We start from the raw sequence: 22,795 nt of genomic DNA on the forward strand, positions 1-22,795 counted from the left end.
GGTGTTGGCAGGGCTGATTTCTTCTGAGGCCTTTTTACTTGGCTAACAGATGGCCACCTTCTCCTTGAATCTTCATATGGTCTTCTCACCTCTGTGTCTGCGTCCTCATTTCCTCAGGAAACCAGTCATATTGGATTAGAGCCAACCCCTATGACCTCATTTTCCTTAATTACCTCCTTAAGGACCCTACCTCCAAGTGAAGTCGCATTCTGAGGTACGGGGTGGAGGTTAGAACTTGAAGAACTTGAAGAACTTGGAGGGGAACAATTAAGGTGCTAACACAAGTTGTGTCAAATTCATTTTAGAAAACTCTGCAAAGGTGAATTTCCCCATCAGGAGACATGTACGATCGTGTAGATTGCTGCAGTATTCACACAGCCTGCTCATGGAAGCGGCCTGAGTGTCCATCAGAGGATGGGTGGACAAAGAAAATGTGGCATGTGCCTACAATGCAATATGGGTTCAGACTTAAAAAAGAAGGAAATCCTCCCACTTGAGACAGCATAGGTAAACCTGGAAGGCACCATGTTAAAGGGAAATGAGTCGGACACAGAAGGACAAATATTACATGAAACCACTTATAGGCGGTATCTATAATAGTCAGATTTATAAAGGCAGAGAGTAGAATGGTGATTTCCAGGGCGTTGAGAGAGAAGGAAATGGGGAGGTGTCAGTGAAAAGTATACAAAAGGGCCAGTGATGCAGGATGTGTCATCCTAGAGGTCTGCTGTATACCATAAAGCCTATAGGTAATGTCATGGCATTATATACTCAAAAAATTTGTGAAGAGAATAGATCTCAAGTGTTCTTATCACAAAAAAACAATAAGAAAATAAAGCACTAAGAAACTTTTGGATTGTTTACATCAATTGTTTACATTAAACTTGTATAGCTTTTGTACGTCAATCATACATCAAGAAGGTGGTTTTAAAAATCCATTACCTATTTCCGACTTTGCAAGTGCTGAGCATCTACAGGGCACTTCATTTCATGGGTGAAATAAACGACACAACAAGAGCTGCAGGCCTGTTTGTGGTCTTCTACACAACACCACCTGCTATCAGAGTCTCTAATTCTATAAAGTCAGTCTCATGTTCCATGCATAGTTAGAATGAGGCATATCCCGGAGGCAACTTGAAGGTGTTCAGAGGTAATTTATATAGGTAAAAACATTAAAAAAAAAAAAATAAAAAGAAGTTCTAACCAAGCTTATGCTTAGATTTCAAGAAATGAATAAAACCCTGTCACAGGAAGTGGCTAGTAGAAGACTTCAGGTCAAAGCAGAAACAGGTAGCTCTGAGACTCCGTGAAGGTTTTGTGGTCCAGTAAGTCCTTGACTGGTCCTTCAAAGACAGCTTGAATTTAGGGCTGTGAGGGCAGAGAGTGGTGGCCTGGGGAATGACATCACCTATATTCTTGCTTAACTGAAATGGGAGAGTGAGACATTTATAATTCCCATGAGAAGGAAGGCACGAGCAACGGTCTAAAGAGTTGACTGGGAAGACACTTCTGAGGACAGAGATCACTTTCCTTAGATTTGTTAAAGAAGCAAATATTTTTCTACTTTCTACCCTCAGGCAGGTTTTGAAAACTCTTACAGATAATCTTCCCAAGATTACTTAAGTGTCGATACATCATAAACGACACTGAAGTGCTTTCGATTCTTCTGGAATCAGGGAATCATGCGTAGCTTGTTTTGTTTTTGGAGCAGTCATCTTTTTTTTTTTTTTTTAATTTTCTCTGCTTAAAATCAAGCAGAAAACACACATACCTTGTTATATACTAACATCTGCACAGTACGTCGTTGGTAGAAGAGAAGGACTAAAAACAAAAATGTGTTTGCAGAGATCCAAAGAAAGTGCGTGTCTGGGCCTCGCCTCCCACAGCCTTGAGACGTTGTTCAAGATGAGCCACTTCGTAGTCTCTGGCTCTAAACAGGGTTGCAGAATTCATTGCCAGGTATTTTAGGAAATCGTGATGATAATTCAGTAATAATGCAAGGCTCTTCTTGTCCAAAGCTGTGTAGACCAATATTGCTCCCATTCGTAAAGGTTATCTTGGAAGATAGGGTGCTCCGTACACCTGGGTCTTGGGTGCATCGGGATGATCTGTGAGGATCTCTAGGCCCTGCGGTCTCTCAGATTTGTAGAGGAGCTGAGTGCCCAAAAGTACTTCGAAGTATTACTGGATCCCTGCCGCAGCCTCATTAACTGCAGACGACTCATTATCTGTGTTCTCCTGAGATTTCTTGTAATGTGCATAGAATGGAGTCCACATTCTCTCTGGCAGGAAGATAAAAGACCTGTTGCTGCCTGGTAGTTAAGTCTCCATCCTCTAACAAGCCATGGTTTTAGTTCTTTAGGAATCTTTAATTCTGTTCATGAATACTTCCTCAATGTCAACAGTAGGAGCTACTGGGGCCCTTTACTTGTGAGGAGGCTGAGGTGTCTTTCTGGTCTACCACCATCTGCATTTCCATGTGTTTTCTGTTTGTTCTTTTTGAACTTTCAGTTCAACACTTTTCTATTGGCAGAACAGACGTCTTCTTTCCTGGGGCAGCCCCCACCCCCATCTTCTTCTCTGGATATTGTCCCTAGTTGGCTCTCTAAAGTTCACTGTTTCCACAGATTGGCCTCCACATATTTGAGTACTCTGCTTCCTAGAACCCATTCAATCCAATTTTTATTCCAACCCTGTAATGTAAAAGCATTTCACTTGCTTATCCGCTATGGCAACCTTTACGTAAAGGTTGTATAGTTTATTTTGTAAACTGTTTTGCTTGTGACTCTATCATCTGTATTCTTTGCCAGCCATAGCTCTTGCTACATTTCCCTTATACTATATACGTCAGTCTTACAGAAATGCTCTAAAGATCTAAATGGGTTATACCTCTTCCATTTGCTTCCATATGCATGTGCTCTTGACTGTAGGAATGCCTCTTCCCCATGTGCTGGCTGGCGAATTTCTCGTCCTGTAAGATTTGGTTCAGTCACAGCGCTCACAAGGGTACTTCCCCTGATCATACACTAATCAGAGTTTCATTCTTTCCCCATGCAACCATTTCCCATGGGTCCTGTTTCATAGTGCTTATCCGTAATGCTTACCCAATGCTCTAAAATTCTGACTTCTTTGTCTATTATTATAATAGACTATGAGCTGTTTCCTAATAAGAACCATGGTTTCTAAATGTTTCCATCTTTTGCAATAATGTAACACCTGGAGGATTATAGCTAATTAATGAATAAAAGAATCAGTAAACACAACATGAATATAACATACACTAATACCCAACTACATACATCAACAGAAAATTGTCCAAAGCTCTGTTCAGAGGAGAATGACCCTAAAACTGCATTGCCTTACTATCCTTCCTTTACTGTCAATGTCATTGGAAATAAATATGATTCTCAGTGTTGAGTATGAAATGATAAATGATAAAGCAAATCTCTGAACTCTTGCAGTCAGAGGAGATGCTCAATGATACCGTACATGAAGGAAAGAAGCATTTCTATTTCGGCATAGCAAAGGAAACCATTTTCAGCTCAAACATCAACAAGAAAGTTAGTTTCCTCTAAAGGAGCAAATTATAGTAACACTTTTGCAACAAAAGCATGTGGCAGAATGCAAACCACAGAAGCAGAACACAGAATTATGGAGTCAGAGAACAAAGAGCATTTCAATTGGAAGGAAGAAAGACAGAAAGCTACAGGGCAACTAGAGGCCACACACATGACACTTATTAACTCATGAACTAATGGGTGGCCTTTTTAAAAACACATTTAAGGGACAAAGGCTGATTACTTCAAGTGAACCTGAAAAGTATAATAAAAAATTTAGAATTATCTTCATTTACATTGAACCAAAGATGGAAATTTTTAGGCATACCCAAAAGAAAAAGAGGTATGGCAACAATTCAGTCGCTGTAAACCAATGTCCCAGCAGGCAGGGCTGTTTGTGGAGTAGTGAAAAGAATTCTAAAATTCATCTTTGGGGGAAAGTAGGGGGAATAATCAGAATTTTTGCAAGAAATAAGAATAAGATAAACTGCAAAAATGAAACAGTGCGTCATATATCTTAAAATGATAATATTGATACACAAAGAAAGATTGATGGAATAGAAAAAGATCATTATTTATATAATGTAAATACATTAAAGGAGTAGAATCTTAAGTCAGTAATGTAATTTCTAATCAAGTAATGACAGAGGAAAGCCATTTAATTCTTTTCTCTTCCCTCTAACACACTGGAATCAAGGCAACAACAACCCCAACAAAGAAGGAACATTTCAAATTCAGTAAGAATTTTAGCTAGGTGAGGCTTGTCGAAGTATTATTATTTTACTAAAATTCTTATCTGATTTCCTTTTTACTTGGGTTTGTGGCTTAATAGTCAATACAGTTGATGCGCCAGAGTATCCATGCTTTCAGCATGTGATTTGTCATATGTCTCTGTCTCTCTGTCTCTCGTTCATTGTCTTCATCTTAATCTCTATCTGTCTCTTTCTGTCACACACACACACACACACACACACACACACATCCCTTCATTCAGCAAATACTAAGTCATTTACACAGCACATTCCTCTTTAGGAACCATTGTGTCTCATTCTAAGTGTACATTTATACCAGGCAGTTGTGTTGTATGGTTATTCTTTGTTTTATCATCTCGTCTGCTCTCCTGTTTTTCTTCAAGTTACATTCAGGGATTCAGTTTTTGTTGGGTCCTTTCTGCCTTTAAGATACTGATTTACCCTTTTTTTTTTTTTTTAAGATTTTATTTATTTATTTGACAGAGAGAAATCACAAGTAGTCGGAGAGGCAGGCAGAGAGAGAGAGAGGGAAGCAGGCTCCCCGCTGAGCAGAGAGCCCAATGCGGGACTCGATCCCAGGACCCCGAGATCATGACCTGAGCCGAAGGCAGTGGCTTAACCCACTGAGCCACCCAGGCGCCCCCTGATTTACCCTTTTGATATTTTCTAGATGAGCAGAAAATAGGCTTATAAGCTGAACTTCTCTGGATTCTTGGTTTTTCAAGGTAAGGTGAATAGGAGGATGGTCTTCTCTGCTGGTCATACTAGAGGTAGCATCTCAGCTTTCGTGGTGGTCCCTCTGTTCGCATGGAGGGAGGGAAAGAAGGAGAGTCCAAGGAGTCGGGGAGGGAGTGATTTTTTATAGAATTGGTTTATATGATTTTGGGGAAATGGCAAGTCCAGAATTTACAGGGCGACAGAGCAGAAACTCAGGGAAGAGTTGATGCCACAGCTGGAGTTCAGAAGCATGGCAGAGATGGAACTCTCTCTTCCTTGGGGTCCTTCCATCTTTTTCTCTGTGGCCTTCAAATGGTAAGATGAGGCCCATGTACATATGGAAGAAGAGATGCTCTTCCATATGTTAATCTCATGTAAAAAGTATCTTCCCAGCAACATCTAGACTGCTATTTGACCACATAAGTGACTAGTCAAGTTGACACAGAACATTAACCATCACAGTGATTCATCAGTCCCCATTTGTCCATGCTCTTTCTTTCCCCAAACAATGAGCAAATAGTGGCAGACAGAAGCATACCTACCACCAACCTATTTCTATTTGAAAGAATTTAAAATCCTTTTTATTCAAATCTGTATGTCTTTGCTGTATTTCTAGGAACTTTTTGAAATATCTGAAATTCTATTTTTTTTTTTTATCTTACCATTATCTAATGATTTTGAGGCTTATTCTTTTAATTTTTTTTTAAGATTTATAAATTTGAGAGAGAGAGAGAGGGCATTCTCACGTGAGCTAAGAGGAAGGGTAGAGGGAGAGGGAGAAGCAGACTCCCCAGTGAGCATGGAGTCCTGTGTGGGGCTCCGTCTCAGGACCCTGAGATCATGACCTGAGCCGAAATCAAAAGTTGGAAGCTTAATCTGCTGAGCCACTCAGGCATCACTTGTATTAACTTTTGTGTTTACTAATGATAACATTACTTTATTTTATTTTTAATGTAAAATATACGTTTATGTGGATATTTATATATGGAAATTACTTGAATTATTTGACCTCAGATGAAAATTCCTCCTGAAAAAATTTTCTCTTTGCTTCTACAGGTTTCCACAACCCCTAGAGATCCGTGACTTAGAATTTTCAAGTAAATTAACATCTTGCAGCTCTTTGGGTTACCCACGTAGTTTCTGTTGGGTGATAAACCTCCCCGAGGGCTGGGATGTGGTTGCAAAACTCTCAGAAAAGATACATTTTTGTTTTTCTTCTCTGCTCAGGGCCTAATTATCTGAAAGGATTTCTCGCATCAAGGCAGTGATAACAGTTATTGATAGTTTTCTCTCCAGAGTAATTGTTTCTTTCCTACTATGTCATGCATGGATGAAAGAATTATGTTTATTTGTTGATTTTATTTTTTTGTTATTATCAGAGAAAGTGTCAGTGTAGTCAACTGGGTACATTAAATGTATAAGTTATTTAAGTATGATTTTCAATTTATCACATTTTTCCTTATTTTTTTTTTAAATCACTGCTCTATTGGAAATATTTTGTTTCTATTGAAGTATTGTTATGAATTCTCTTATTTTGAACTTGTACTGTCAGAGGATTTTTCTATTTGATCAAGCATTTCAAAAAACTCATCTTTTGGGTATTCTGAGTACAGTTGACCTCCAAACAACACAGGGGTCAGGGGTGTCCCTGCAGAGTTGAAAGTCCACATATAATTTTTGAGTTCCCCAAAACTTAACCACTAATAGTATACGTTGAAGGGAAGCCTTATCAAGAATTTGAAATGAGCTCTTCATAAATAGGCATTGATTGTGGTTAAATTAATTTGGGATCGGCACTAAAAAATATTAAAATACATACGTGCCTATTTTATTCTGAGAACTTGGTATCACCTGTTGAGTAATTCAGTGTCAAGACCCCCTATTGGGGTTTCTGACTCCATGAAGTTGCAACGTAGGGAAGTGTTTGGAAACGGAAAATTATGACTCCCAGGCTTGACCCTATTCGTAAGCCCTCTCCTCTTGGAATCTAGGACACAGAGGACAAAGCTTAGGAATCACTTGAAAACAAATTCGTAGTTTTGGGTAGAACTCATGCATGCACATATTTCAGACTAATAAATATCTGGACAAGGAAAATCTGAAGTTTTTCTTGAGAAAGTGGATTCCTTCTGGGCAGCACAAGTTGCTTTTCAAGGCTAAACCTGAATCCTTCTTGCTAAAACGTTCAGGTACCTCCTCAGTTAACAGAAAAGGCTACTGCTCACTGTTCCATAGGCCATATCTCCTCTCCTTGAAGATTAGGTGTCCATTCAACTTTCTTTCTTTCAAGCTGTAATGAACCTTGTTTTTCTCTCTTTCTCTCCTGGGGACAATCCCCTGACTTTTCGTCACTTGGTAAGTTCCTCTGTGTCCTCTTGCTCACACCCCCATAACCCCTGCTTGTCAGGGTGTCTGAGTATCCACAAGCTACCCACGGTCCGCCCTGTCCTTTTTATTCCGATGTGGCACAGATAGCGATCAACTCTGCGAGAATCTGTATTCTCCTGCAGGTTTCCACAAGGAAGCAAAAGACCTTCTTCCTCTGGCAAGTGATCATTTTAGATTTTATTATTTTTTACTATGTACATTTTATGAAATCCACAATGTGTCTGCAGACGGCCCCTTAAATAAACAGTGTATCACCTCAGCTGGGCACCTCACGCTGGGCAAAACACGGTGGCCCTCCAGTGACAGTTCTTTTCTGCTTCCTAAAGCTGTTGACCTTCTCTAAATATTTCATTTCTTTTTAGGAAAAACGTGGGGAAGTTGTTAGATGTAGCTCAGTTCTTTTAAAAGTTTAGACTCTGTGTCTTGTCAGCAGAACAAATAGACACAGCTCCAGTGGGCCCTGCATATGAAATCACTAGCAGGATAATCCTACAGGATGCCAACTTCAATGCTTCAGTGAAAAAGCACTTCAATAATAGTTTGCTACAAAGGTATATTTTACAATCCAATGAGCTAACAAATTCTAACCCACCGAGCTTAAAACAAGATGAAATAAAATAAAACATAAAATGTTCTTGTTCTGCAGAACTGGGCATGGCAATTTCTTGTGGCTTTTTTGGAAAAATATTACATTTCAGATGGCTCGTCTCATAGAGTTGGGTAGAGATAATTCATCAGAAAATATTCATTAATAGCTGTGTGTGATTAAAAAGCTGTCCAAGTTCTTTTTCCCCCCCTCATGGTCTGAAAAGATTTTATTTAAAGCCTTAAGCAGGATAAATTAATGTTCTGTTCATCCCCTCTGCTGTCTTCACTTGTTTATTAATTAGCATAATCTTCTAACATTTAGCAAGATAAAGCCTGCTGAACACTAGGGAGATACATTTAGAAAAGAAATACAAAAGCTGGTGAGAGTTCTACCTCGTAGCCGGGCTTCTCTCTTTATTAATTTTAATCAAAGGAGGTTTGACTGTAAACACATCATCACTTCATATTTACATGTAATGCTTCCTCATTAGCAACAAGAGAGAGACGGAGGATTCAGGTGATAAATATGGCTGTCCTAAATGTATTGTGGTACCTCTGAGTAAAAGATAAAGTGGGAACTCTGAAGATGTTTCAGGACAAATGTAATACATGGGTCACCATGACCAGGATAGTAGGCTGTGTGACACAGCACAGGCTGTCCATCTTCTCAGAGTCTGTGTTAGACCTGCCTATCCCATTGACAATATGCCAGCCATTATGATATGTCAGTCACAAGATGCAAAAGTGACACACACTTGGCCTTCTGGGAGCATTGTGTGGTAGGAACACACAGACACTAGTTAAATAAGCATGCAATAAATATTTAACTAAACCTGTGAGAATTACTTGAGATCATAAAAGCAACAGCAGTGCCAAATTAAATCTGGGAAGGTTTTCCTGAGATAACACTTACTTTCAAAGTCTAATAAGGTGAGGCACCTGGGTGGCTCAGTTGGTTAAACAACTGCCTTCAGCTCACGTTATGATCCTGGAGTCCTGGGATCAAGTCCTGCATCAGGCTCCCTGCTTAGCAGGGAGTCTGCTTCTCCCTCTGACCTTCCCTCTTCTCATGCTCTGTCTCTCTAAAAAAATTTAAAAAATAAAAAATAAAAAAGTCTAACAAGGTGAAAACAACAGAGAATATTTTTGGTTTTGTTGGTTAGTTTGTCTTTTGGTTGAATATTTGATGATTACATGATAAACAGTTATTTTCAAATAGTGCTCTATATTAAAAAAGAAATTGAGTTTTTAAATATTTTTCCATAGAAAGCACTTACGATGGAAGATTTTTTTTTTTTAAGATTTTATTTATTTGACAGAGAGAGAGAAATCACAAGTAGGCAGAGAGGCAGGCAGAGAGAGGGGAGAAAGCAGGTTCCCTGCGGAGCAGAGAGCCTGACGCGGGGCTCGATCCCAGGACCCTGGGATCATGACCTGAGCCGAAGGCAGAGGCTTTAACCCACAGAGCCACCCAGGTGCCCCTACGATGGAAGATTTTTAAGGGCAATTTTTAAGAGAAATTTTTAACTTTTAAGGGGAATCATTTCTAAGAATTGCATTGAGTTTAGTAACTTCAAAGTAGTGTTTTGATGATATGGGTTTATAGATTTCCAAACTCTTCCCTTGACAATATAAAGGTTTCCAATAAGAATGTATGAACATGGGGGCATCTAGGTGGCTCAGTGGGTTAAGCCTCTGCCTTCGGCTCATGTCATGATCTCAGGGTCCTGGGATCAAGCCCCGCATTGGGCTCTCTGCTCAGCAGGGAGCCTGCTTCTCCCTCTCTCTTGCTGCCTGCCTCTCTGCCTACTTGTGATCTCTCTCTGTCAAATAAATAAATAAAATCTTTTAAAAAAAATGTATGAACACGGGCACTGGGTGGCTAGGTCACTTGGGCGTCCGATTCTTGATTTCGGCTTAGTTCATGATCTCAGGGCCCTGGGATTGTGCGCTTAGTGGGGAGTCTGCTTGAGATTCTCTCTCTCCATCTCCCTCTGCCCCACCTCCCACTGACACACACGCTCTCTAAAATAAATAAACAAATCTTTAAAAATGAAGACTGTAAGTATAGACACACAAAAACATACAACTCTCACTTGTCAGGGGGAAAATTTCTCTCTAAATGTGCATATTGAGGAAAAACACAGAATGAGGCCCAAATGATAACATAGAGGCTAGTCATGGGTACTTAATCTGAAATGGATTTAGGTGCAAAAACATAACTGCTATTCCAGTCTGTACTCAAATGACCCGGTGCTGTCTTTTTAATGAGAGGAATTAAGTATAATGCTCCTGGACAACAAAATATATAACATTAATTCTTAGTCTGTGTTACATTATAGGTTCAAAGGCCTTTTCATTTCATTAGGAAAAGACAAAACTTATTCTCAACATATTTAATAAATCTCAGATAATATGCTAAGCCTATTTTTGTTAATTTTGAAAGTAGCAAGCCAGTTGGGTTTCCGGGGGTCCCTCTGTTGCTCCCGCACCCCCACCCTTCTCAACTCTCTTACTTTGTCCTGTTCCTCATTTTCATCACTTTCTTGTCCCTTCTTCCTTCTTTTTAAATTTTGTTCATATTATATGTCCTTCTCCTTATTAGAAGTGATGTGATTTATCTTCTAAAGATAAATTTCCCAAGGAGTTGAAACTGACAAACACAATAATTCCTTGGTTCTAAAGAAATCTGCTTCCACTAGTTTATGTTTTCAAATGCATTTTTGATATGTTATAGAATTTCCATTCATTTTTCTTTCCTACTTTATTTTAGCCATCAATTGTATTACTACATTTCAGAATTCTAAAACCTATTTTTTTCCTATTAAAGCACTAGTTCCAGACATATATTTAATGAAACATAGAGTTATAAATCCTCATAAAATCTTGGATTATAAGCCTGCTCAATTCTTTTAAAATCGAAACACCTAATAAATTTTGGAATTGAATATAGAAATAAAAAGAAAGGTTTGCTAATACAACTCAAGGAGTAGTAATTATTCAATAAGAGATAACTTTCCTCTGCTTTGGAGGTTCAAATGTTGGTTGATATTTGGGCATCAACCCAAACTAAAAGTGGAATTTCTGGTTCAACAAAATTATAAATTCAATGAAATGGATTATTAAATTTAATAAATATGTAAGAGTAGCTAATGTTTCAAATGAGAATTAGGAGCTCTAGAAATCAATTTCCTTCTCTAAAATAGTTACCTTTTCTAAAACAATGTAGATTTTTGGAATATATTTTATTGGGTTTGGAATACCAGAGACAATACAAGGAATGCAGGAAGGATATAAAATAGTGAAATTGAATGGAGGGTCAAGTCATTAGGGACAGGTGAAATCAGAGAGATCCATTTGCATAAATATAAGCTGGGTAGAAAATACATTTAAAGTCACATTCTTTTAGGATGGAGTGGGGGAGCTGGATCAAGGAGCTGGTCTAGTTCGGCCGGGTCCTCTCCATTGACAGTTGCTAACGTACGCTACCTACCTCTCCTTCTCTGAGGAGCTGAGCAGAGTTTATTCACATTCTTATTCTCAGGATCAAAGGTAGATTCTGGATGATGAGGGTATGCTGGCAGCCTGCTGGCCCCAGCCACAGTTCCAGTACCAGAGCACTACTGACTTTGGGAATCCAACAAATTCCGTGTTGCAGGAGGCTGTCCTTTGTATTATGGAATACGTGGCAGATCACTGGCCTGTATTGGCTTAGAGTGTGATCACTGTGCTAGGGCAGCCCCCAAGTCGTTGGTGAGTGGACAGTGAACTGCTTCATCCCATGTTCCTGGAGAATATGCTGAACTTTAGAGGTGGCTCTTTAAAATGAGAGACCCTCGAGTTTAACCTTCACAGCAAATCTGTTTTTCAATGCACATCTCCTATCCATCTCTAATACAACATGTTGAATTAGTGAGCCCTCTAGTTTACTTATTTGGTTCTGTATTCATGGGCTGACCATCAGCATTCTGAATCTAAGGGATACCCCTTTGCTCATCTCTGTTTCTCCATCACCTCCCAAATTCCTGGCGAGTAGAAGACCCTTCACTACCATTTGCTGAAATTTTTTCCAGACTGAAATGCTAAATCACAAAACAACTGTACTTATTTATGAAATCCATTAGCAATGACATAGGTGTTCTTTCTGAAAGGATAGGCTAGCTGATTAATTCTGTCATAAGTGAAAGTCTGTCCCTCAAAGACTACTGTAAGAGAATGTTCCCCAAACACATCATGTGTAAATGTACTGTTCCTCTGCCTTTTCATGTACTTACAGTCAGTTACCTACAACTTCGAGAAAATTTTATCTTGTCCTCTTACCTCACAGATTCCCAGTTGTACAGTTTAATTCTGTAACTTAGTGCTTAGACCACAATGGAGTCATCAGTGTTTTCCTCTTTGCCCAATGTAACGTTAGCTGCATAACAAATGCTCAGCCAAACCTTACTGATTTGATTCAAAAATCCTTTAGTATACTATTAAAGTAACTACAGGCTACATTACATAAAAATCATAATATCATATTTTAGGCGGATTTGAATTAGTCTCTAATAATTCATGTAGTAATTTAAATTCCTAAGAAACCAAGGATGGATATCATTCTGCCAAAGGTTTACCTGCATTCATTCATTCTTTCATTAATTAACAAGATTACCTAATCTTTTACTTAACTCATAATCTTTAAGATTAAGACAGCCATGGGGGGTGGGGAACAGACAGCCATGGGGGCTGGTGGGAACAGACGCCATAAAACTACATAGGGGCAATGATAAAAATACATGGAGAGAGCCAGGATAGCATAATGAATAAGAATACGGACTCCAGACACACGGCAGCTCTGTCACTAATTGAGTGACTTTAGGAAAAGTTACTGACTCACCACGCCTCCCTTTCTTCATCTGTAAAATGCGGATAATAACAGTACCTAGCTTACAGAGTTGTTGCTGAGTACAGAATTTTAAATGTTTTTTTTTTTCTTTTTTCTTTCAACATTTTAAATATTTTCACTCCAGATCATCATACTGGGGTCTTGAACGTCAATCAAGTACCGTATTACACTGGGGGTCATTTGAGTCTTTTCTCTTTGATTACTTGTATCCTCCTAATCTAAGACTGAGAAACAGATCTCCCTCCATCCAGCTCATGTTGACTGAATTGTTAATTCCAGTAGACATGGATAACGGTTTCGGAATTGTTCGCCTGACTCCGTGGACCCTTCCAGACCACAGTGCTTCTGCGTGCTTTCTTTTGCTTTTAGTCATGTAGATTACATTAGTTCCTGTGTTTTCTCCTGTGAGCATCTTTCCCCACTTCCTTAAGGGAAGTGGAGTCTTATACATGGATGCAATCTTTTCTCACATTTCATTCTGGAATTCCCTAAGCATCACATAAAGTGTATTTCTGTGTCCATATTAAATTTTCATATATTAGTGTTCGCCTCTCTTCTGTAAAGTTCTATGGGATTTGTCAAATTCATAGTGTCATGTATCAACCATTACAGTATCCTACAGAAATGTTTCACTGCCTTAGCCCTACTCTATGCTCCACTGGTTAATTTTTCCAAATTTAAACCCATGACCAACACTGGTATATTTAATGTTGAAGTCGTTTTCCCTTTCCAGAGTGTCAAATAAAGGAGATCACATAGCATGGGGCCTTTTTGACTGGTTTATATCACTCTACAATATTCCTGTAAGTTTCACCAGGACTTTGCATGGACTGGCAACTCATTCCTTTTTATCGTGAATATATTGCAGTTTATAGAAGTGCTATAGTGTGTTTAGCCAGTCTTCTATTGAGGACATTTTGGTTGCTTCTAGTTTTTTTGATTATGATTAGAGTTGTAATAAAGGTGAATGTCAGATTTTTGAGTGGGTATAACTATTCAAAGCAGTTGGGTAAATATCTAGAGTGCATTGTTAGATCATAAAACACTATATTTAACTTTATAAGAAAAGTACCAAACTCTCTTCCAAAATGGCTATATGACTTAGCATTCCCCTCAAAAATGAATGAGAATTCTTGGCAATTCCTTCCTTCCTAACTTCTTCCTTCCTCCCTCCTATCCTTCCTTACTTATTACTGATTCAATTTCTTTAATAGATGCAGAGCTATTAGATTATTTTTCCGTGTGTGAGCTCTGTAGTTTATGGCTTTCAAGGAATGGGAATAATTAATCGAAGTAAGCAAATATGTAAAAATCAAATTGTTCATAGTATCCTTTATTATCCTTTTTATACCTGTTGGGTAAGCCAAGATAACCTCTCTTTTATAACTGATATTGGTAATTTGTATTTTCTGTCCTTTATATTTTCTTGGGGAGACTGGGTAGAATCTTACCAATTTTATTAATCTTTTCAAATAACCTGCTTTAGGCTTTGTCAGTTGTTGTTTTTTTTTTTTTTTTTTTTACTTTTTTTTTTTTTAAGAACAATAGCTATTCTAAATTTCATTTATTTTAAAATTTATTCTTCTAGAGTTTATTTTTTTAGCTTAAATTTCTCTTTTCCCCTTCAGTTTACTAAAGGGAGACATAGCTTTAAGTTTTAGATAATTTTTTCTAACATATGAATTTAATGCTGTTGCTATCCTAAGCTCTGCTTTTGTTGAATGCCATAGATTTTGATACATTGTGATTTAATTTTACTTAAGTTAAAATTTTTTTTGGAAGTTTTAATTTAAATTCCAGTTAGTTAACCTGCAGTGTAATGTGAGTTTCAGGTTTACAACATAGTGATTCAGCACTTCGGAACACTACCCAGTGCTCATCACAATTGTACTCCTTAATCCCCATCCCCCGTTTCACGCATTCCCACACCCACCTCCCTTCTGGTAACCATCGGTTTGTTCTCTGTAGTTAAGAGTCTGTTTCTTGGTTTGCCTTCCCCTCTTTTTGTTCCTTGCTCATTTGTTTTATTTCTTAAATTCCACATATGAGTGAGTCGTATGGTATTTGTCTTTCTCTGACTAACTTCACTTAACATAATACTCTCTAGCCCCATCCATGTCATTGCAAATGGCAAGATTTCATTCTTGTTTATGGCTAAATAATATTCATTGCATATGTATACCACATCTAATTTATCCATTCAACTGTCGATGGGCACCTGGGCTGTTTTGATAGTTTGGCTGTTAGTGATAATACTGCTCTCAGTATTAGGAGATACGTGTATACATGTATACTGTATAATATACAGTATACATCTCTTTATACATATATACATGCATATACATATAATATACAGTATGTATCTCTTTGAGTTAGTATTTTTCTATTCTTTGGATAAATACCTAGTAGTATAATTGCTGGGTCATAGGTTAGTTCTATTTTTAACTTTTTGATTAACCTCCATACTGTTTTCCACAATGGCTGTACCAGTTCGCATTTCCATGAACAGTGCACCTCCTCACCAACACCTACTTTTTCTTTTGTTGCTGATTTTAACCATTCTGACAGGTGTGAGGTGATATTGTAGTTTTGATTTGCATTTACCTGATGATGAATGATGTTGAACATCTTTTCGTGTGTCTGTTGGTCATCTGTATGTCTTCTTTAGTTAAATGTCTGTTCATGTCTTCTGCCCATTTTTTAATTGGATTATTCATATTTTGGGTGTTGAGTTTTGTAAGTTCTTTATATATTTTGGATTTTAGTTGAAAACATCTTAACTTTTAAAAAAATCATTAGCTTATGTATCATATAGGTATGTAATGTTTAATTAGAAAATATTTTGGGATTTTCTGCTGTTTTTCTGTTATTGAATTCCTTAATTCCATTTGATCTGAAATCATACTTTGTATAATTTTTGTTCTTCATGTTTTTAAAGCTGTGTTTTATGGCCCAGAATAGGGTCTTTCTCAAATGTCCAGGTGGGCTTGCAATGAATGTGTATTCTGCTGCTATTTGATGGCATATTCCACAAATGTCAGTTCAATGAAATTGATTGATAGTGCTAGTCAATTCAGCTATGTCTTTACTGATTTTCTGCCTGCTGTATTACTAACAGAGGGTTAATTAATTAATTGGATTTAATTTGTAGTATACATTTTTATCTTATGTAAGTTTACTTTCAAATACTATGCCATTCTTGTGTAGTGTAGGGAATTATAACTATTTCCAATTTCTACCTACAACCCCTTGTGTTATTGCTTATTAATTTCATTCATTTGAATGCTATAATGCCCAATACATTTTTTAATGTAACCATTTAAAATAATGAGTTAATTTAAAAAAAATTAAGTATTTGTTATATTTATTTATTCTTAGATACTCTTCTGTTCTTTATGCAGATTTAAATATATGACCTGTATATTTTTCCATCTGTCTGAAAAACTTTCATTTCAGCATTACCTGAAGGGTAGATTTAGGGCTGTGAATTTCCACAGTTTTCAGTAGTTCAGAAAATATTTACTTCTCCTTCGCTTTTGAAGAGCAATAATTTGTGTGTATAGAATTCTAGAATCTTTTTTCTTTCATTTAAGTATTTTCCTAAAAATAAAAAATACATTTTAAGTATTTACCTATACTCCCTTACTGCTTGCATGGTATCTAAGAACTTTTCTGTAATTGCTTCTTGTTCCCCTCTAGGTAATATGTTCCCCAAACATCCTCCCTGGGTTTCAAGACTTTCCCTTTAGTATTCTGCAATTTGAATATACTATGCTCATGATTTTTGTTTGTTTGTTTGTTTGTTTGTTTTGGTAATTATTTTATCCTCTTGTTTCTGGGATATCCTAGAACTGTGGCTTATTGTATATCATCCATTTTGGAAAATTCACCTGCTACTTCCTCAGATGTTTCTTCTACCTCATTCTCTTTTTTACTTCTGACATTCCAATTATACCCATGTTGTGTCTTTGGAAATTGCCCCACAGTTCTTAGATGTTCTTTTTTGTCTTTTTTGTTTTGTTTTTAGCTTATCTCTTTTCATTTTCTTTTGTGACATTTATATTGCTTGACTATCAAACCCAGGATTCTTTTTTCAGCTATGTTGTATGAACCCATCAAAGACATTACTTATTTCAGTTGCAATGTTTTTGATTTACATTTCCTTTTGACTCTTGTAGAACTCCCATCTTTCTGCTTGTAATGGCCATCTATTCTTGCATGTTGTCTGCTCTTTTGATTAGAGCCCTTAATGTATTAATCTTAGTTATTTTTAATTCCCTCTCAGATAATTCCTACACATCAGAGCCCAATTCTGATTATTGCCTTTTCTCTTCATAATCCACATCCCTTCACCTTTTGACATGACTTCTAATTCCCCCTTTTCCCTCTAAAAATCAAATATTTTATATCAAGTGATAAGAACTGAATTAAGTAGGACTTCAGTGTGGGGATTTATGTTAATTTGGCTATGAATTGGGCTCTGTTTAATGTTTGTTATGGCTCTAGGTTGTCATAGCTAAGGCTTGTTATAGCCAGAGCCTTCAACTCCCTCTGTGATCTCTGTTGTTATCACCTCTTTTGATTTTCGGCTTCCCTAAGTACTCCTCCTTGGAAAGAATTGGTATCTTGCACATCCTTCAGATACAGTCCCTTGTTATGTTGGGTCCTTGTTGGTATGGTGGTAAGGAGTGAGGAACTGAGGGGTTCTGTAATAGTTTGATTAAATCTGAGTGTTTTCTTGGGACTGTGTTTCAGGGCTGTGACCTTCACAGTGTTTCTCTAATGGTATTTTTTTCTCCCTGTATCTTTATTCCCTTCTCCAACCCCTGCTGTTTCCACCTGGGATGAGACAGTAATACTAGAGAAGACTGGAGTGAGAGAAAAGTCTCTTCTCCAAAACTGTGGTAAGAAGGGTAAGGGGAAGTCTGTTCTAGAGAGAAGGCATTTGTTATGAGAAGGCTGCACTTGTATTCACAGTGATTGTGCTGCCTGTCCTCTGGCCAGACACACAGGTGAATCTTCCTCAAATCTTTATAGAAAGAATCCCACAGTGAGGTTCGTTTCCAGGCAGTATAACCTTCAAAAATCTGAGGACTTGTCTAAGGCTGCTGTTTAGGAATTTCCTACTTTTTTTTTTTTCAGTTTTATTTTTATGAGAGAGAGAGAGCTCAATAGACAGAACATGAGTAGGGGGTGCAGAGGGAGAGGGGGAATCAGGGAAAGGGAGAAGCAGGCTCCCTACTAAGCAGGGAGCGGGATGCGGGGCTTGATCCCAGGACTCTGGGATCATGATCTGAGCTGAAGGCAGACACTTAACCAACTGAGCCACTGGAGCACTCCAGAAATTTCTTACTTTCAAGGTAGTCCACATGCAACTTTCACCAATTCACCAAAATTAGCATTTAAGTGTTTCGACCAGATTATTGTTCCAGTGGATTCTCCTTTAAGTATGTAGAGCTAGGCTGTGACTCTTGGGATATGCTTGTGTCTCCAAATTTTGCTTGTGATTAAATCTGTTTCCTCAGTTTTATGGCTTAGAGAAGGTGTGGATTTTCTGTTTGTCTAGCTTTTTCTTGTTGTAAGTATGGGAATGCTGACTTCCAAACTCTTTACACTTCAGTGAAGCAACTAGAAGTTAGGGACAGTGAAAGCCAATTTTCTAAGTTTCCTTCTTTAAAAAAAAAAATAAATATTTATTTGAGAGAGAGTGTGTGTGTGCACACAAGAGCAAGTGCACAAGCGGGGGAGGGCAGAGGGAGAGAATCTCAGAAGGCCTCCCTGCTGAGCTTGAAGGCTGGCTTGGGGCTTTGTGTGGGTCTTCACACTCATGAGATCATGACCAGAGCCAAAACCAAGAGTCTGATACTTAATTGACTGAGTCATCCAGACACCCACCTAACTTTCCTTCTTAATTCCTTTCCTATAGTAAAGGGAAAAAATAATAGTTTTACTTACTTCTGTCATATTTCAAGAAATGATACAAAAGCATGTCATAGAAGCAAAGAAAAATTTACATCTGTCTAGAATTAAACGTAATACGTTGCTATCTACACTATGGCTTTTACACATTTTATTTGAAAAACACGTTACTTTTCTCCTCACTCAAAACGTGTTAAGTACAATATCTTGTTTTTGTTTATTCAGTGTTGAATAGCTATTTTTGTTTGTTTTTTTCTCCTTTATTAAGAATATATACATCTGTGTCTTTATTTGTGAGCCCTTTGGAAGCAAATATATTATTACTTTTAATTTTTGATCCATGTGTCCACAGTGAGTTGGACACCTAATAGGATTACCAAAATATGTGGAATAAATGAATAATGATTTACTGTATAGAACTGAAGATTTGGTTCTTTTCTGTATCCATGTATACAAGGTCAATCTTGCAAAAATGTGTATGAGTGTGTTAAAACCCCATCTACACTGATTTACCTATTCACACATAAATACTCTCTTCTGTCTGTTTTTTGATTATTTTGTTTTGGGGTCATTCTCTTACCTTTATATCCCAATTAACTCTATCTAATTTACTTATTTATTTTTTAAAAAGATTTTATTTATTTATTGGAGAGATACAAAGAGGGAGCTAGAGAGCACAAGTAAGGGAAAAGGAGAAGCAGGCTCCCTGCAGGGAGCCTGATGTGGGGTTTGATCCCAGAACCCTGGGATCATGACCTGGGCCGAAGGCAGATGCTTAACCCACTGCACCACCCAGGCACCCCTAACTCTAATTTAGATTTCAATTCTTATGTTCTACTGAGTGATTATGATATTCTATCTGGATCTAGCCCTTTATTTTGTGTCAATTATGGAATATATTTGTAACTAACTCCTATACCTTGCCCTTAAGAAAATACTTCTTTAACATTCCTGTTTGTAGGTAGACTACTCATCTCTTCTTGAAAAGGCATGCTCTTCTTTTGACAAGTTCCAACACCCCCATGGGTGCATTTGAAAAAGGAGAAAAGAGAAACCCAGACTCAATAGAAAGTATTTGTGAGGGTGGTAAAATTTCAGAAAACTGAAAGCTTGAGGAGAGTAGATAGACCAGTTATCTGCCTATGCAATGCAGACTGTTGTCTCTTAGAGTTTATATATTTGTCTGTGACCATTCAAACACATTGTAGAGGAAAGCTTATAAACATAATTGTCAATATTAGCCCAAAGAATGATTGCATAGTGGAGGGTACACATGAGACAGATATTCACATTTCCAAACTTTGTAATACCAAGAAAGCATTCAGGATTAATTCACATTATGTGTAATTTAAGTCTAGTTTGAACTAATTGCTTTTTAATACACATCATTGATCTCTGTATATGGACAGGGTGTAAGTTGCTATTTAAAAATAGTCATAAATATCTCCCGATGATGTTCCTATGCATTTGAGCTTAGTTTGTAATGTGCAGAAGTCACGAGCTACTGCTATAAGGGTGCAGTTTCCTTTGTTCAAGTAAAATGGAATGAAAACAAAATTGGTAAGAATCAGAAATCTTTCTTGTTCTTAATGAATAATAATCACAAATTAAAATCACTACGGTAGAGTGCCATGAACAGCAATGAACAATAAAATTATTTTTTCCACTTTCATTGTTTTGTGCAACAGGGTCCAATATATTTGTATATATTTGAATAAACAAATAGTTGTACAATTTTAGAAGTATAAAATGGAAAAGTCATGAATATTTCCAGAAGTAAAGTGAGACGTTTACCTCTACCGTATGCATTCCAATTTCATTTTAATTAGCTTAAAAGGTTGCAATTAAGACCATTCATCTTATTAATTCTGTAAAGAAATGAAGTGCTTCTTTTTGATATCTCTCGCAAGGAAGATTTGGAAATGTCAGAGACTGAGTTATAGGAAAAAGAACATTTCATGGCCTAGTAATTCAGGCAATGCATGCCAAGCAATAAGAAGGAGAGAAAGATAATTGAACTAGGTAGGATGGAAGAAAGATTGTGGGATAAATATTATGTATGGAGGCATACTCCCCAGGTAATGAGGTGATAGATCTAATCTTTTGTAAAATGTAATATACAAAGAGCCCTGTTTTCTAGAAACAGACAATACATGCAGCTATAAAAGAACAAGTAATCAAGCATTTATTATTCTCTGGCTCAAACAATAAGCAGAAGATTATAATGGTGAAAGAAACTCGTCCAGATTGAGGAAATTGCTCAGTATAAGCTTTCTTTAACTCCAAGCCAGCTCTCAATTACATGCACTGATGGAATAGGAGACATAATGCAGGTTATTTGAATTGACATCCGTTAAAAAAAAAATACATATGATTTAGCAATGGACAGTGCATATTCTGATGTGAGCCCCATAAACAATGAAGAGCCAATATTTGCTGACAGTTTTGTCATGGGGACCCACAAATTGGGTGCACTGTGCAGTGATAGCTGAAAATCTTAAGAGGCGTACTGTCCTGGTACCGAATTTGGAATTATGAGGCAAGAAGCTCTTTTTGGACCTTCCATCATTACTGTTCCAATCAGTGAAATTGTCTCAATATTCACAATACCTACCTCACATGGTCATTATCAGGATTTGGTAAAACAGGGTATGTGAAAACACCTGGGACCTGTTTAAATTATTTTATTAACATTATGCCATGAGGGCAGAGAATTTCTTTTATAACATTCTGTCTTCTCTGTGTGGCCCAGTAATTGGCTCACAGTAAGCACTACATCAGTATCTCTTGAACAAATGAATGAGTGAACGAATGAATTCTCATTAGTATTGTTATAAATTATAGAATAAAATCATTTCTTATAACTCCTCAAGGGATATTTTTTGCTGCAATAAAAACAGAGGTAATAATTTTTGAGGAACCATATAGAAGTATAATTGGCAAAATCTAAAGTAAACCCCTTCAGAGAGTTGCCAGTAGTCCACTGGCTTCAGCAGCGATGTCATAACATTAAGTAATGAGTAATGCACTGAAAATATTTCTCTATCAGTGGATCATTTTTAGAAGTCCCTAATTGGTGGGACCTAATATTCTCTGAGTGTTTAATATTTGTATCAAATCATGTTTTTTGTTCAGATCTCAAAAACTGGTCATACATATAGTATAATTATGCTCAATGAACCAGTAAAGAAACTAAGACTATAAAAGTTTTAAAACTTGTCCAAATATAGAGCTAATTAGGAATCCAGCTGAGATTTATATTCTGTTATATAAGACTCCATGTCTTGCCTTTTTTCTTCATAACATACAGCTTTTACATAATGTGAATATGCAATTTTTGGTTAGCCAAAGAACAAAATAGAAAATCCAGTATTTGTCTATTATATAAACTTCTCAACTGGACATTCAACCTTGTTAGGTAAACTTCCTTAGGATATCCTTTTTCCTACTCATCCTTTATAAATCCCAGAAGATTCTACCTCTCTATGGATATCCTTCCTTTGTGAGGTAAAATTATGGGTGAGAACAAGAAATGGGAACTGGTAAACAAACCAAAGAAAACAAAAAGCCAACAACAAACAACACTCAGCTTTGGTAATCTGTGAGGCTTGGGGTTTTTATTTTTATTTGGAACTATTCAGTATTCAAAATAAATTTATAAGTTGACTTTAAAGCACTTAGAAAGGAAAGGAGAATTCTTAGACTTCATAAATCACAGTTAGTCCCTGGGACTATGGAAAAAAAAAAGTAGAGGCCATGCCATGTTCATCTTCCCAACCCTCCCCCAGACCATATAACAGTCCCTTACATGAATATTTGTTCAATATATTTTTTGTTAAATAATTAAAGGAGAAAATGTGGAATGTAAGGTCTCAGTGATAAAGCAAAGGCGAGATACAGAGTAAACTCTCCTTCTCACTAACTTTATGCAATTTAATATATTGTGGAGTTTTTCTGTAAGCATATAATGTGAGTCCAATGGAAGA

The 22,795-nt window shown here is 37.1% G+C and overlaps 1 pseudogene; it reads right to left on the minus strand.

The window, feature by feature from the left end:
• Positions 1-1,821: 1,821 nt before the first annotated feature.
• LOC116596420 lies at positions 1,822-2,736 on the minus strand (annotated as a pseudogene).
• Between the last annotated feature and the right edge of the window lie 20,059 nt (positions 2,737-22,795).

Source organism: Mustela erminea, chromosome 7 (assembly GCF_009829155.1).
Source record: "Mustela erminea isolate mMusErm1 chromosome 7, mMusErm1.Pri, whole genome shotgun sequence".
In the NCBI taxonomy this organism is placed as follows: Eukaryota; Metazoa; Chordata; class Mammalia; order Carnivora; family Mustelidae; genus Mustela; species Mustela erminea.